Source organism: Mus musculus, chromosome 10, assembly GCF_000001635.26.
Source record: "Mus musculus strain C57BL/6J chromosome 10, GRCm38.p6 C57BL/6J".
NCBI classification, from domain to species: domain Eukaryota; kingdom Metazoa; phylum Chordata; class Mammalia; order Rodentia; family Muridae; genus Mus; species Mus musculus.
In genome coordinates this window covers 50,922,160-50,938,823 of record NC_000076.6, presented here as the reverse complement: position 1 = coordinate 50,938,823, position 16,664 = coordinate 50,922,160, and the positions used below count along the sequence as shown (strand labels likewise).

Below are 16,664 nucleotides of genomic sequence, written 5' to 3'. Positions count from 1 at the left end.
GGCCCTTGGTCCTGTGAAAGCTCGATCTCCTAGTGTAGGGGAATGCCAGGACAGGGACTCAGGAGTGGGTGGATGGGTGGGAGAACACCCTCATAGAAGCAGGGTAAAAGGAGATAGGATAGGGGGTTTTAGGAGGGGAAGCCAGGGAAGGGAATAACCTTTGAAATGTAAATAAAGAAAATATCTAATAAAATGTAAAAAAGAAATTTAAAAACAAATACAAACAAAAACTAACCCTGCCATGTGCTATAAATACATGTAATGTACTTATCAACTCAATAAGGCAAAAATCATATTTCAGGCCAGGAGTCTTTCCAGTGAGTAAGAACAGAAACCAGCTAAACATGTTTCAGTATTATCCTGGGCAGTGCAATGACACATATCAGCAAGCTACAAATCATCGGACACAGTCAGCATCTTCAGCTAAAAGTTACACATCTGTGGAGCCAAATAATATTGGATTGAGAATATTTCTAATTGCATCTGTCCTGAACCACATACAGGCTTTTCTCAGATTGTTCTATAGACAATAAGGTACAACAACTGTTTACACAGCATCTATACTATTTTAGGAATTTTAAGTACCTAGAAAAGATTAAAGCAACAAGGGATTGTATGTAAATTATTTACAAATATTCCATTTGATATAGAGGACTTCATAGACTTTGGTTTCTATGGAAAAATCCTGGAACCAGTACTTTTTGAAATCTAACAATGACTATTCAAATCATTCAATGAGAGTAAAAATATTCTACAAGAGCAACAAAGATTCAAACAGAAGTCAAACACCTTGTCTTCCCCATCACTGTCAGTATTTCTCTAATCACCTCCTTCTGAAGACAGTGTAGACCATGGGAATTCCTCAGTCAGAAATGTAATGTGGTCCACAATACATCTCCTGATTTGTTTTTCTTCTAATATATTGAGATTTTTCCTTCTTCAGTCCTCACTTTATCTAAACAACAGTCCCTAAATTAAACTTTGGATTTGGGGGCTTGCTCTTTCCCCCAACATCTTACATCGCATCTGTTCCTATGAAGGTCTTTTCCTGTCTTCTGAGATCATAGAGTTTATACTTACTGAGTGGGGGCTCTGTTCTACAGGGCTGATCCTGAGGGAAATACAGAGGGGACCAGAAAACAATTTCCTGCTCTAACATTAGTTTTCAAATGATTGTGATTTCCCCCAGTAAACTCTAAAGTTCTGGAATACATAAGTAAAGATAGATTTTGTTACAATATGAAAGCAAATGCCCAGTATATTACATAACTGGAAGAGAAAGACAAGGACACAACTTTTAAAAGACTTTTTCCACACTCAGTGAGTACTAATAACTTAAAACCAGCAGATTTTTCTCAGTGGGAAAAAAAACTGATGGTTTATGGACTGTGTGACCTGCCTTCCTTTACAAAACAGTAAGCCAAGCACACTAGACTCTGACAGGAGGTAGGGCTTCCACTCTTGTCCACTCTATCCAATGCACTTCTGTTCACCAGATACAGAAAATACATTCAGTCCCCAACTTGTATCACATGCATAAACAGCAAAAAGTATTCAGCATTGCAAATATGGCTTATTTCAATTCAGGATATATATGAAGGGAATAAATAAGGTTCATTTTTCTTTTCTACTCATAAATTCCAGAATGCACAAATCTGCACTATCAAATTATACAAGGTCTTTCTGAAAAAGGAACTCTCCCAAACTCATTCTATCCTATCAGCATCAATCTGATATTCAAATCAGACAAAGGCACAGCAATTAAACACACACACACACACACACACACACACACACACACACACACCCTATATACCACTGTCCCTGATGAATATAAACCTATAACTCTTCAATGAAATACCAGCAGCACCAAGCTAAGAGCACAAGAGAAAGATCAAATCTGGGGGTGAGCAAAATGGTGTGGCAGGTGAAGATGCCAGCTACCAAAACCTAGTGACCTGAACTTAACCCCAGAGCCCACATAAAGTTGGAAGTGGGGAACTAACCCCAAAAAGTTGTCTGGTCTCTGTACATGTGCTTTGGCATATGTTCTCACACACAATGATAATAAATATAATAAGAAAAAAATTAAGCCAAGCCTGGCAGCATACATCTTTAATCCCACCACTCAAGAAGTAGAAGCAGGTGGATCTCTGTGAATTCAAAGACAGTCTCACCTACATAGGGAAATCCAGTAGAGCCATGGCTACATAAAAATGAGACTATATCTCAAAAACACAAAAAAGTAAAAAAAAAAAAAAATACACACCATGAACTATTCTAAGAGTGCATGGATAGTTTAGTATACACAAACCAATAAATGTAATGCATCTCAACAAAATAATAAAAGACAAAAGCCTGAATAGAAGCAGAAAAAGGATTTAAAGAAATTAAACCCCATTTCATCTATTAACTTTCAACTAATTAAGTATAGAAGAAATATTTCTCAACAATAATATAACAAACACATACTCAAACTTACTTCTGGGAGAAAGCTGAAGATATTTCCCCTAAGATCAAAAATGAAAGAAAGAGAGAAAGAGAGAAAGAGAGAAAGAGAGAAAGAGAGAAAGAAAGAAAGAAAGAGAGAGAGAGAGAGAGAGAGAAAGAAAGAAAGAAAGAAAGAAAGAAAGAAAGAAAGAAAGAAAGAAAGAAAGAAAGAGAGAGAGAGAGAGAAGAAGAGAAGAAAGGGAGGAAGGAAGGAAGGAAGGAAGGAAGGAAGGAAGGAAGGAAGGAAGGAAGGAAGGAAGGAAGGAAGGAAGGAAGGAAGGAGAAAAGAAAAACAGGGTCTCTATTGCTGTAATAAAACACCAAAAGCAACTTGTGGAATAAAGGATTTATCTCACTAACAGTTCTACATCATAGTCTACTATCAAAGGAATGCATGTCAGGAATTCAAGGCAAGAACTGATACAGAAGCCATGAAGTAACACCACTTACTGGCTCACCACTCAAGACTTTCTTAGCCTGCTTTCTTACACAACCCATGACCACCTGCCTGGGGATGGCACTGACCACAGTGGGCTGTGCACTCTCACATCAATCATTAATCAGGAAAATGCCCCACATGTTTGCCTACAGGCCAATCTTAGAGAGGCACCACCTCCATTACTCTTATTTAACATAGTATTGAAATTTTCAGCCAAAACAAGAAAACAAGGAAAGGAAAGAAAGGGCATAAGAGTAAAGAGGAGAAAAGTCAATTTTCCCAGTTTGCAGACCACAGAAAACATGAAGACCTCATAGGAAGATTGATAGGACTGGTAAGTATATTCAGTAAAGTTATATGATTCATAATCAGATTTATAGTTTAAATGTGAAATTTACAGCCTAGGCGCATGTGTTTTGAACAACTGGTCCCCCAGTGATGATATTGTTTTGGGGACTATTGAACCTTTTGGACTGGAGTCTAACTAGGAATACTAGGTCTCTGGATATAGGCCTTGAAAATGATCCCTAAATTCTAATTCTGGCATGCGTTTTCTATATCCGTATTCAAGGAGCCACTTCTTTATACTCCTACCTATAGGAACAGAGACACTCTTGCCACTATGACTTCCCTAGCATGGTGGACTGTTTCCCCTTTAACATAAAGCCAAATGCACTTCCCTTCCTTAAGTTACTTTCATCAGATATAGGAAGGAAGGAAGGAAGGAAGGAAGGAAGGAAGGAAGGAAGGAAGGAAGGAAGGGGAGAGGGAGGGAAGGAGGGAGGGAGGGAGGGAAGGAGGGAAAGGAAAAGGAAAAGGAAAAGGAAAAGAAAAAGAAAAAGAAAAAAAGACCAAAGTGTGGATGCTTCAGTCCTTCTTAGACGAGGGAATAAAATACTCAAGGGATGAAATACGGAGACCAAGTGTCATATTGCCCCACCTGGGAATCCATCCCATATACAGACACCAAACCCAGACACTATTGCGGATGCCAAGAACTGCTTGCTGATAGGAACCTGATATAGCTGTCTTCTGAGAGGTTCTGCCAGATCCTGACCAATGCAGATGTGGATGCTTGCAGTCAACCATTGAACTGAACACGTGGTCCCCAAAGTAGGAGTTAGAGAAAGGACTGAAGGAGCTGAAGGGGTTTGGAACCCATAGGAAGAACAACAGTATCAACCAATCAGATCCCCAGAGCTTGCAGGAACTAAACCACCAAGCAAAGAGAACACATGGAGGATCCTATGGCTCCAGCCGCCTTTGTAGCAGAAGATGGCCTTGTCAGATATCAATGGGAGGAGAGGCCCTGAGTCCTGGGAGGGCTCGATGTCCCAGTGTAGGGGAATGCCAGGGTGAGGAAGCAGGAGTGGGTGGATGGGTGGGTGGGAGAGCATCCTCATAGAAGCAGGAAGAGGGAGGATGGAATGGGGGTTTCCGGAAGGGGAACCAGGAAAGGGGATAACATTTGAAATGCAAATAAATAAAATAACCAATTTTTTAAAAAAAGAAAAAGAAAAAAGAAGGAGGGGAGGGGAGGGGAGGGGAGGGAAACACAAATAGTTAACTAACTTTCTGAGAAAGAAATCAAATAAAGTAACCCTATTACAAGAGATATTCATAAGTAAAATACTTAAAAATAAACTTAGCCATGCAAGTGAAAGTCCTCTGTAATAAACATTACAAAGCAATGAACAAACAAATTGAAGAAGATACAAACGTACAAACACTTAAAAGAATTCCTGATGTTCAGGTAATTTTGTTGTAATATCCATGCTATCCAAAATGATTTAGAGATTTTGTGAAATACCACAAAAAAATTAGTCAGCTGGGAGTATAATCAAGGATAAATTACTTGATCTCCGAGATTACAAGTTTGCCAAAAAGCACACAGGAAAAGAACTCAACTATCACTATCTATCACTAAGATCACAAAAAGGTTCACTCCAGTCAGAATCATAAAAAGCAAAACAAAACAAACAAACAAAAATGGAATATGCTACGAGGAGTGCAAGAAATGTGAACCTTTGCACCACCACACTGTTGCTGAGAGTGCAAACTAGTGAACGCTATGATAGATCCTCAGAAAACTAAAGATAGGGCTACACTACAATACAGCTGTCACACTTCTGAATAAAGGGCTGAAAGAAAGGAAACCAGCATATCAAAATAGGTACCTGAATCCCTATGCTTATTGCATCACTAGTCTCAATGGCCACTACTAAATTCTATACGCAGATGAGTGGCTAGAGAGAATATCAAACATGAACACACCACGCACGCACACACACATGCACATGCACCCACAGAGACACACACACATACGAAAACACACATCTTTTTGCCATAATAAAGAATGAAATCTTGTAATTTGAAGCAACATGGATGGAACTGAGAGACATGTTAAGTGAAAATTCCAAATGGTAAGGCCAGGGATGTACCTTAGTGGGTAGAGTTCTTGTCTATTAGGTCCTGGTTGGATCCCTAATACCACATAAACTAACCACAGTGGCACATGCCTATAATCTCTCACTTGAAAGATGAGAGGCAGGAGTATCAGAAGTTTAACATCATCCTCTGGTACAAGTTAAGTTTGAGGCCAGCCTAGACTGTACAAGAGACTTAAAAAAAAATTCAGGCAGAGAAAGACAAAAACCAAATGTTCTATCCTACACATGTAAGTTCTCAAAGTAGAACAAAATACAACTATCACTTGAATCTAGGAAGGTGTGGGAGTGGGGATGAGAAGTTGAAACTTTGATATTACATAACTTCTAGTGTTTAGTAGCATAGGAGGTAACTATTGTTCATATCCTATTATATATTTATGATGACCTAAAAAGAGAGAGATCAAAAGCTCTGAATATATAAAAAAGAAAAGAAAAAGAGAAGTTTTAATCACATTGCACACGGCATACATGTGTTGAAATATCAGGATGTACCCCATAAATGTGAATAATTATTATATATTCATGGGAAATTTAAAATATTTGAAGTCTTTCTAAAAGTTTTTGCATAGCTTTGTTTGTTTGTTTGTTTGTTTGTTTTGAGACAGGGTTTTGCTATGTAACTCTGGTTGTCCTGGAACTCCCTCTGTTGATGAAGCTAGTCTCAAATTCACAGAGATTACCTAAACTCATGCAGGACCACACTCAGCTTGCATAGATTTTGATAATAGAAATACTACAAATTAGATAAATCTATATAACATTTAAATTCAATATATAGTTTAAAATTGTGCACATTCATATAACTGTCAAATGTAAGAATTAAGAATTACATATGCTGTGTTTGCTATGCCCCGGCATAGTCTCACAAGAGACAGCTACATCTGGGTCCTTTCGATAAAATCTTGCTAGTGTATGCAATGGTGTCAGCGTTTGGATGCTGATTATGGGGTGGATCCCTGGATATGGCAGTCTCTACATGGTCCATCCTTTCATCTCAGCTCCAAACTTTGTCTCTGTAAGTCCTTCCAAGGGTGTTTTGTTCCCATTTCTAAGGAGGGGCATAGTGTCCACACTTCAGTCTTCATTTTTCTTGAGTTTCATGTGTTTAGGAAATTGTATCTTATATCTTGGGTATCCTAGGTTTTGGGCTAATATCCATGCTATCCAAAATGATTTAGAGATTTAGAGATGATGGATGGATCACAGGGCTCCCAATGGAGGAGCTAGAGAAAGTACCCAAGGAGCTAAAGGGATCTGCAACCCTATAGGTGGAACAACATTATGAACTAACCAGTACCCCGGAGCTCTTGTCTCTAGCTGCATATATATCAAAAGATGGCCTAGTCGGCCATCACTGGAAAGAGAGGCCCATTGGACATGCAAACTTTATATGCCCCAGTACAGGGGAACGCCAGGGCCAAAAAGGGGGAGTGGGTGGGTAGGGGAGTGGGGGTGGGTGGGTATGGGGAACTTTTGGTATAGCATTGGAAATGTAAATGAGCTAAATACCTAATAAAAAATGGAAAAGAAAAAAAATAATTACATATGCTTGACGATTTAATTGAAAGTAGTTCTGATCCTCAACAAAAATACATAAACAAACAAACAAACAAACAAACTCCAGGGGATCAAGGGATGCTGCAGCAGTTTAAATCCAGAGGATCCAGGTTTGGTTCCCAGCACTGACAGGTTAGCTCACAATTCTGTTTCAGGGGATGTGATGCCCTCTTCTGGCTTCTGAAGATACAAGGCATGCATATGGTATACAGATGTACATGAAGCAAAACCTCACACACACAATATTAAAATTTATTTTTAACCTTTAAAAATAATAGAAGTAATTGTTCAGCTTTAGCAGCACTAAGCAGATCACTGCTGAAGCCAACCTCTGTCTCTGACTAACAACCTGCTGTGTAGGCTTCCATGTTAGTCTGTGATTCATAAAGACAGTGAGGCTTACAGAGAATCCTAAGTGAAAACCCTGCGGCACAGTGCCTGGAAGAGCAAATACTCCATCAACAGTGTTATCCCATAACTTCTCGCCACACCACTCTACCTCACGTTAGATGCATTTTATCATAAACACTGCTTTGAAAGAGAGAGTAACAACAAAGGCGAGTTGTATGGGGGGTGGGGAGGGATCTGAGAGGAGTTAAAAAAACATAAAACATATGGCATAAATAATAAGTAAAATTGTTTTAATTTTAAAAAAGAACAAACACCTCTTACATTGTTATTTCTTTCCTTTTCATCCCAAATGCATTTTAATTTGGTCTGTTACATTTCCGTCTTTAAGCTCTACTGCATGTGGTCAAAACACTAAGGTAAGTTCTTTATTGCTAAGTAAGCACATGGAACCGTTAGAGCAACACAGTCATCCAGTATAACTCAGCCTTCCTGCTTCTCTATTCAAAACTCCAACAGCTCCGTAGATATGTTGGGATGAAAAGCATAATAAAAAAATACCCACTTAAAGACATTTCAAGTACGGTTGATGTGCTGCCAAGAGTAGCTCGGAATTGCAGATTTGAGAAGAACAAAGCATTTGTTTTACTTTTAGACTTCTATTAAATTGAGAATTTCATTTGTACTGCTTAAAGGGATAGATGTTCATAGGAATTACAAGTCCCAGTTCCCTCCTCCAAACTCGGACACCAAAAAAAGTCTGGCTCTGCTTCTTTCCTTGCCCTCTAGTGAAGCAAATCTGGTACCACACATGTATTCATGATCACATGTGTGCTAAGTGAAGCCATTTATTCAACACTTCCCTCCTGATGTAGGGCAAAAAAATAAATAAAAGGACGAATGAAAGAAAGGAAGAAAGGAAGGGAGGGAGGGAGAGGGGGAGGGGAAGAGGGAGAGAAATAAGATAAGATAATAAATACCTCAGTTATACAGACTTTGGATCCCAAAGAGAAAATAGTTTGGTGAGGAATATGAGTTAGGTGATTTTTTTCCAATAACAAAAGACATGGTCCTATTCTTCAAGCTTTCGTGAGGATTACTATAGAATTGGAGCACCACACTTTGATCTTTTTAAGGGTAACTCATACTGACCTCCAAACATAACAGGTATATTGGGAAAAAAAGAACTGCTGGTATATGGAACTTGATATATTCTTCAAAAGGCTATTGAGAATGATTTACGTTTGATTTTCTCTTCTTTTAATGATTTGTGCACCAGCTACAGACATCCTCGGGTACCATGGAGTAACATGCAGTCATTAGGACTTGTAGCTGTCAATCTCACCCATGTTTGGAGACCAAAGTAATCCTCTTGTTCCATTATACAGTCAAAAATCATTCAGTCTTCAGAATTAGCAATCCAATCTACTTTAAACTTTATAACAACCGTGTACATATTTGGAATGACTCAAATTTCAGTTAAAAAAAATGGAACCACATTCAATTCAGGGGCCTTCCTCAGCTATCCCTTAACAATGCACCACAACCATTCATGAAATCAATGCCAACTTGTCATGTGAAAAGCTCTCTGTGAAACCCTTGTAAAGCTAACGAAAGGAACTTTCCACCTCAGACATTTACTTTAGCAACATTTCTATCATTGCAGCCAAGACGCTGTACCTAAGATTCACAACCTTACATTCTGTGTACAAAGAAGGCCAACATCATTGCTGAGGTCATTTCTAGATTCTTTACAAAAAAAAAAAAATTTCCCAAGAGCACACTGTATCTCCCCTCTTTTCTGTTTAGAAAACTGAACTTTTGCCTCTGATACGGCAAGTGTGGATCTGCAGATCATCCTGGAGCTTCTTTGGGGACATTATGCTTCAGGACAATTCTGAAAAGACGGTGCCAGATTTCCTGAGCTATTTTTTTAAACAGCTGAAATTGATCAAATTACCCAGGCAAAACGTGGAAACAGAGACACACAACTGATTTGGCTCCAAAGGCACTGGTTGAAATAAGCAGGGGATTGCATTAAACTGTGATCAGATTAAGTGGGGATGACTGCGCCTACACTCAACTTTTTAATTGGATTCTAGAGTCACTCTTACACATAGTGCATGACCTTCTTTGTATTCTGGCAGAGTTGCTGCCTAGCCACCAGTAAGTCCTGGCAGCAGAGAGACGTGATTTATATTTCATATTCAGGCTCCTACGGAGTCCAACAGAAAGAGATGATAAGGAGGGTCCTGTACTGAGAAGCTCAAATACAAAGACAAGCTGCTTTGTATTTGCTGCTCGAAAATTAGGCTAAGGCACCATTGGAAATAAAATAGTCTCGTACAAATGAGTCAATTCATGTTCATTCCATTGCCATTCCCCCAAACTCTTTCCTTTTATAAACAGTGCCTTTTCCTACAACCCCTCTTTCTCCACCACTTTGAAGGTTCCATGGTAACATACGAGGAAGACAATGCTTGAGAACAGAGTATGCTGTCGCTTTTTCTTTTTTATTTCAATAAAGCTATGGATGTAACCAGTAGGCAAACAATGGCAAGCAAAAAGTACAGTAGAAGCTGTAACACATGAAGCTGCGACCAGCCTCGGCACAGACGTTTGGTATTTTGAATTAATCCATCAGCATGCTGAAGTAGTGTTAAGTGCAGGTCCTGCCACTACATTGGATTTGTTTCCTTGCCCTGGAGGCAGCAATGCTTTCTCCTTTTCCTTCTTAGTTCATAGACCGATCACTGTCTCAGTCACTCTTGGCACTTCCTTCAGTCTGTCTCACTGTGTGGCGAATATCACATCTGGACAATAAACTACTAAATCCCTTCTCCCATGTTAACCTTTATTTTCTAACCAATATTTCTTAGTAACATAGCTCATTGAAATCAACTTTCACTCACCTCATATCCAAGTGATCAAAAATTCAAAAATATTATTTAACCTTTCTAAATAAATACAAAGTATCTATTAAGAAAATTAGCTTATGTGAGACCTTTTTAAATTCCCAGGTTAGAATTAATAACAATGACAGCAATCCTGTGAGATCCTATATCAAAGAGTCAAATCCTATTTAATTCTTGTATTAAATTATTTTATCCATTTTAATTCAACTACATATAATATTTAGGAAAACTAGAATGATAAAGTCATTTCTTCCTAAACTACTTTTTCTAACACGGTTATATGAAAAGAGATAGTAAGATAAAATTTTAAATCCCCAAAGAAATAAATTTTACAATCTGATAATGAATGCAATATGTCCACAATAGGAAAGTAAGAAAAAAATGCATAAATTGCTTAGAAATATTTCAAAAGTTTAGTCTCAAAAAATCTATATACTACACTAAATCAGGCAACAGACAATAATTTTTCTTTTATTTTGGCAGAGATTTCTAGTGACAAATCTCAGTGACATATAGTGGTGTAAGTAGACATTCATATTATTACTGATAAGAGAGTAAACCAATCACATCTGTCAAGAGTCTTAAGAATGCTCCTATTTTAAGTCCAGCAATTTCTCCCCTAGCCATGTAAATATGTTTTAAGAAAATAGAAAATAATCAAAAATAAAAATCACATATCTATACAAGATGTTCATTGACATAATTTTTATATTTACTTAGAATTATGAAATAACCAAACCTAGAGCAATTACTAAGTTATGATATAACCTAGTGATAAAATTTTATATAGCACATTAAATTATTTGACTTCAATTGTGAAATATACAACAAACTGAATTTTTTTAAGTTAACAGGTATTATGTATTCATGAGAGGAAGTAAACTAAAATGTTAAGTGCATATACCTAGAAAACACATCAAAATATCTTTTATCATTTTATAATTCTCTGTATTATCATAATTTTTCTATAATAAACATGCTTGACTTTTGTAGTCAGAATATTTCATAAAACACCAATTGAGGCAAATTTTAATTATTCCTACCATACGATTAGTAATTCCCCAATTGTTTTGTATCTTCAAGATTTTGTATTTGTACATATTACATACAAAAGATGAAACACTATTAAATTTCTTTTTTTATAGTTAAACATCTTAGAAATGTCATTTATTATTTTTAAATGTCCAAATACACACATTTTCTTAGTGCCTCAACATTTCTATTCTGTTCTGATCCATTTTCCATTCTTGCTACCTTATAGAATTATCTATCTCTGGAGGTTTTGTATGCGCTATTTCAGTATTGAAATGAAGTGACCTAACTTGGGGGCCACATTTTTTGCTATAAGAAATTTTTATTTTATGATCAGAAAAGCATTCCCTATTTCAAAGCTCAAGTGTAGCTATTCATCCTTTAGGTTTAATATCTAAATTCTGTTGATCTTTTCTGTTTCTTATTTTCTTAGAATATGAGGAGGGCTTTGGTTTTTATAAGACAGATCAAAACAAATTAAACACAATATAGCCAGACTGTTTCAAAAATGAAGTAAATTAAAACCTGATAATCTTCGCTTTCATTGCCTTAACTGCTAATTTGTTTGTTGTTTGTTTGCTTTGTTTTTGTTTGTTTGTTTTGTTTTGTTTTGTTATGCTTTTAACGCAGAGTGTGGTGTAACACAGTTTGTCTTCACTCACAGTTTGTCTTCACTCACAGTTTGTTACTCACTATGTAACTGAGGATGATCTTGACCTGATCCTCCTGCCTCTGACTCCTCTGTGCTGGGATTATAGGCATGTACCACCATGACTGGTTTAAGTAGCACTAGGGATCAAACCCAACACTTTGGCTATGCTAGGCAAGGAATCCACCAACTGACCTGTATCCTCAGTCCTTAACTCCTAATTTAATTGTCTCCTAGAAAGAAGTCAAACAAAGAAAAGATAGCCTGGCATGGTGACATATGCCTAGTGTTCCAACACTGGGAAGGCTGAGGCAGGAGGATAGTGAATTTGATGCCAAAAAAATAAAGATTAATTAATATAACCAAGTTAGGCCAATGGGAATTCTGTGAATGGAAGTTATTGTGGAAAGTATGCCTTACACTGAGCCTTCTGCAAGACTGATGAACTAATTTGAACTTATGCTATACCAAAAGAAAATTGGAATGTTGCAAATCCAAAGTCAAATTATCTTGAGTTAAAAGACCCATCTTTAATACCCTTAAATACTTGTTATCCACCTCTGAATGAGACCTACATATTAGTAATTGTTAGGTAAATAAACCCTTTGGAATGTACAAACAGACCTTAGTTTCCACCCACCAAAAGGCTATGAAGTTAGGATTTATGGCCCATAGCTGAGATTCCCCTGGTTTACTGTAATCTGCATACCACATGCACTTGAAAAGTATCTCTTTGTTCTGCTACTATAAGACTTCACGGAATTGTTACTATACTGGAATGTAGAATTTTGGGCAACCTCAGTCTGTATTTCTGAGTCACAGCCACTCAAATTTGGCTCCAGAATAAACTATATCTTATTCCCTTTGAAGTGAGAGTTATTTTGTTTGGGTTAACAATTTCCATCACATAACCTCTTATATTTGGCTTAGTCTCTATTCTAATAAGAACCTTTTCTCATCTAGTTCTAAACCCTAAAAATATCCTCCAGCAGAGCACATAAAAGTAGCACAACTATTTTTGGCTCCAGGAAAGGGAAAAAAATGCCTCTAATCAAAAGACTATAATCTTCCCATCACCCAGAGAAGTGAAATTCCATATTCAAGTCTACAGGGTCCCCAAATTCTACCCCCACAACGTCATATGAGGAGAACCAAGAAGCCAAATGCATGGCATTCTTGAAAAGTCCTCCCTGCTCTGTACATTACAAAACTGGATTCTGTGTATTACAAAACCTCAAACTTTGTACTCTGCAGGAAAGACAGCAGAAATGATGGCATGATGTACTGTGCTATGATGCCCAAGTTGTTGTTTGTTTTACTTAAATATTTTAAAGTATGTCATTCTTTTATGACATTTACTCTTGATTAACCCTCTTCTAGATAGTTAATCATTAATGATTTCTTTACAGTAGCTGTGCAAACAGTTCACTCCTGTTGATGACATATCAAATCTCAGGGACATGTTCTTTAATTGGATTCATTTATTTTAATCTCCTTAAGCCCTTACTACTGTAATGCTTGACTAAATATACATTAAGCTCCATTATTTAAACAGCTAAAATAAATTTGAGATGTATTTTATGAATAAAATTCATAATTCACCAAATGTGTGCCTCAGGCATCATTTTAAATTGTCTGGCCAGGATCTTGTGTTAAATAAAGGTTTCACTCATTGGTAGAAAACTTGAGCTGCCCACTGAAATGACTTATTTTCATTTTGTCTAGACAGCCACTACAATGCTACACAAATATGCAGCCATCAATAGGTAAATAAGTAGCTGACTATTGTTATAATTTACAAGATCTGAGAGGCTTCCCTAACAATGTTTGTTTCAGAAGTGGCTAAAGTTAAAATACATTTATTGCTTTAGCCTTAGATATTTGCCCCAGAAAGAGATAGTAGTGTATTTCCCATCTGTTATTTTGTTTGATCCAGCTTGTGTCTCCTCCTCTGAACACAGTAGCCTCCAAATTTTCAGCATTTCTCAGAAAGCACCTAATTGGTTTGTTAAAAGCCAACCTGCTTGGGCTCTACCCTTTTCCATTTATTTACAGGTTAGAAAGCAATCCAGAAATGTGCATTTTGACTTGTTCCCCAGTGGTGCTGATGCTGTGAGGGAGAAAATGTTTTGAAAACCAGAACAGTTGCTATCTGGGATAAAAATAATAATTTTTTAAAAAGGTGAAAGGGGACTGCAGAAAGATGGAAAACCAGTACCCAAGAAAGGAGCTCTGGGGTACTTTCTCAGAACCTGGCTCTTTGTTTCAGCTAAGCTGCTGTTCTGCAAAGCTCCTACTCTGCCCTCAAGGAGCTTCTCTTCTCCATTGTCATCTAGTCACAGAGGATCTTGTTCCACTCTGATCTCACATTCCATACCTGCATGATCTGCAATCACTATCCAAGAGCTTTCCACTCTACCAGTACTAAGTATGTGACTTTTCCAGGCACCTCCAAGTTAGAAACCCTCAACACACAACTATGCTTGCTGCCACTGCCAGAGAAACTGTTTTATCCTGCATGGTCTTCTGTGCTCAGACTGAAACCTTAGTCTTGGTGCTCTTGGTTTCTCTCCTTTTATCACACTATATCTAACATTTCTGCAAGCTTCCTCTGGTCTACCTATAACAGACACTTAGAAACTTGAGCCTTCAAAGTTTCTAAATTACGGGTGAAAGCCATTCTGTCACTCTATGTCACACCACAGCCCTACCATAGAGCTTGACATGCAGCAGGCACTGGGAAAATATTTGCTGAGTATTTATACCATCCCCAGCTTGCCTTGCCTTAGACAGAATTTCAATCTAAAACATCCCTACCAACCCTTTAATTATTACAGCAGAAATTAAGCTGATTCTTAGGACAGAAATTTCTTCATAATAAAATTCCTATTGAGTCAACTGAGAAAACACACTAACAGAAAAGAAATTAAATGGTAAAATGCCCTGTGTTGTATCTAATATTTCCCCCAGTTTTCAATTAGCCTTGACAATAGAACACTTCTCCACGCTCTGCTAGTATATTGCATGATCTAATTGAAGGAGTAGAATCAACTCCCTCTCCACACCTTGATGTGTCTCATTCTTCCTAGCATTCCAGACCCCCATGGAGTCCAAAATCCAAATGCAACATAACAACATAATCAAAGCTCCATTTTGGCAGGACTGTGGTATGGTTTCAACAGTAAGCTAAATACTATGACTTCCAACATTGTGAGTTTCCTAATAACTTGGAAAATTTTAAATGAAGGTTGACTCATTAGATTTGGGGTGGGGAGTTCTTTACCGGCCACTATTTGGACAGCAATAGTAACTACATGGTTAGCTAAAGGAAGAAAATATCCTAGGTCACCAGAACACCTTATAGTCACCACAAACACAGAGAGTAAAATAACTGAACAGTAGCAAGCCATAAACCCCTGAACACAGAAAGCCACAGATTATAGTTGGCAGTGCTCAGAAGGAGACATTTGAGAGCCACGCTGTCTGAGGATTCATGACCAGAGAATGATGCTATTGTTGATGGAATGTAAAAGGTGGCAAGGGACTTGGGTTTAAAAGTACAAACACTGAGAGATTCCTACCTTAATGGATACCTTTATTATATCCAGTTCTGTATAATGAGGCTATTTCTAAGATCTGGCCAGCAGTCTGTATTAGCACAGCTTTACTGATGTGGATACAACAAATTCTGTTTGAACAAGAAATCCCTAAGAAAGAAAGATCCTTTTGAGGGCTCTATCCATTTTACAATCAATCAAAGGAAAAATATCCTTCTGGCGAAGACAGCAGCTACCATTGAATCCTGATAAATTTTAGATGTTCTAAATAAAATGGTATTCAATGGGGACATTTATCAACTGCTATTAAAAAAAATCATTGCTTTTGAAATTTATGTTGGTAAAGGGGTGATTGGATTGGGTCTGGGGTATAATTGTATTGAATAGGAGCTGACTAGATCCTAGATAATACAAATTATGTCCAAATGACTCACTTTGTAGAGACCCTGAATTAAAAAGAAGGAATAATTCTATAGACCTTGGCAAAATAGTTATATGATATCACAAGTTACTTCATAAAAAGCCGATGTTGGGCTTTTAAATGTAGAAGTAGCAACTTCATTTTGCTCACACTAACACATCACTGTTTTTTAAAAGCACACACACACAAAAATGGCATCCAATGCAGCTTAGTCTAGGGCAGTATGGTGGTTCCATGTCTAGCTATAAAGCACGGGCTGAGTCGGCTGGTCTCACTGAGCCCCAAGCTTCAGCCATGGACTCCAACAGGAGCCGACTTTTCTTCTCAATCTTGCTGAGCATGGCAGAGCTATTTTCAGAGACAGAAGCACAGCCTAGGAAACATCCCTTATATCGAAAATAATTTTTAAAACATTAGAGTAACCAGATAAGCATATTGGCCCATGCCTTTAAACTCAGCACTCTGGAGGCAGAGGTGGGCAGATCAGTTTGGAAGGCAGCATGTTCTACACAGCAAGTTCCAGCACAGGCAAGGCTATTTAGAAAGACCCTGTCCAAGAAAGGGGGAGGGGGAGTGAAAAACAATTACAGGAACCTAAAATTATTGAAAATATTCTGAAAATGCAACAAATCTACAATGATAGAGTGGTTTTTCAATGTAAAAATTCACTGTGATTAAAAATCCTAACAGGTATCAACCACAAAAAGAGTGAGAAATTCCACTTAAAACAAAAGAAAGAAAAATCAGCTTAACAGTCCAGGACTAAAATCAACTCAGGTACAGTGGCTTTCTTTTCCCAAAGTAAC

At 37.6% G+C, this 16,664-nt stretch overlaps 1 protein-coding gene across 7 annotated transcripts in view; it reads right to left on the bottom strand.

The window, feature by feature from the left end:
- Sim1 (single-minded family bHLH transcription factor 1) overlaps nucleotides 1–16,664 on the bottom strand; it is a 94,459-nt gene that overhangs the window by 50,333 nt on the left and 27,462 nt on the right. The gene's annotated exons all lie outside the window — the stretch shown is intronic.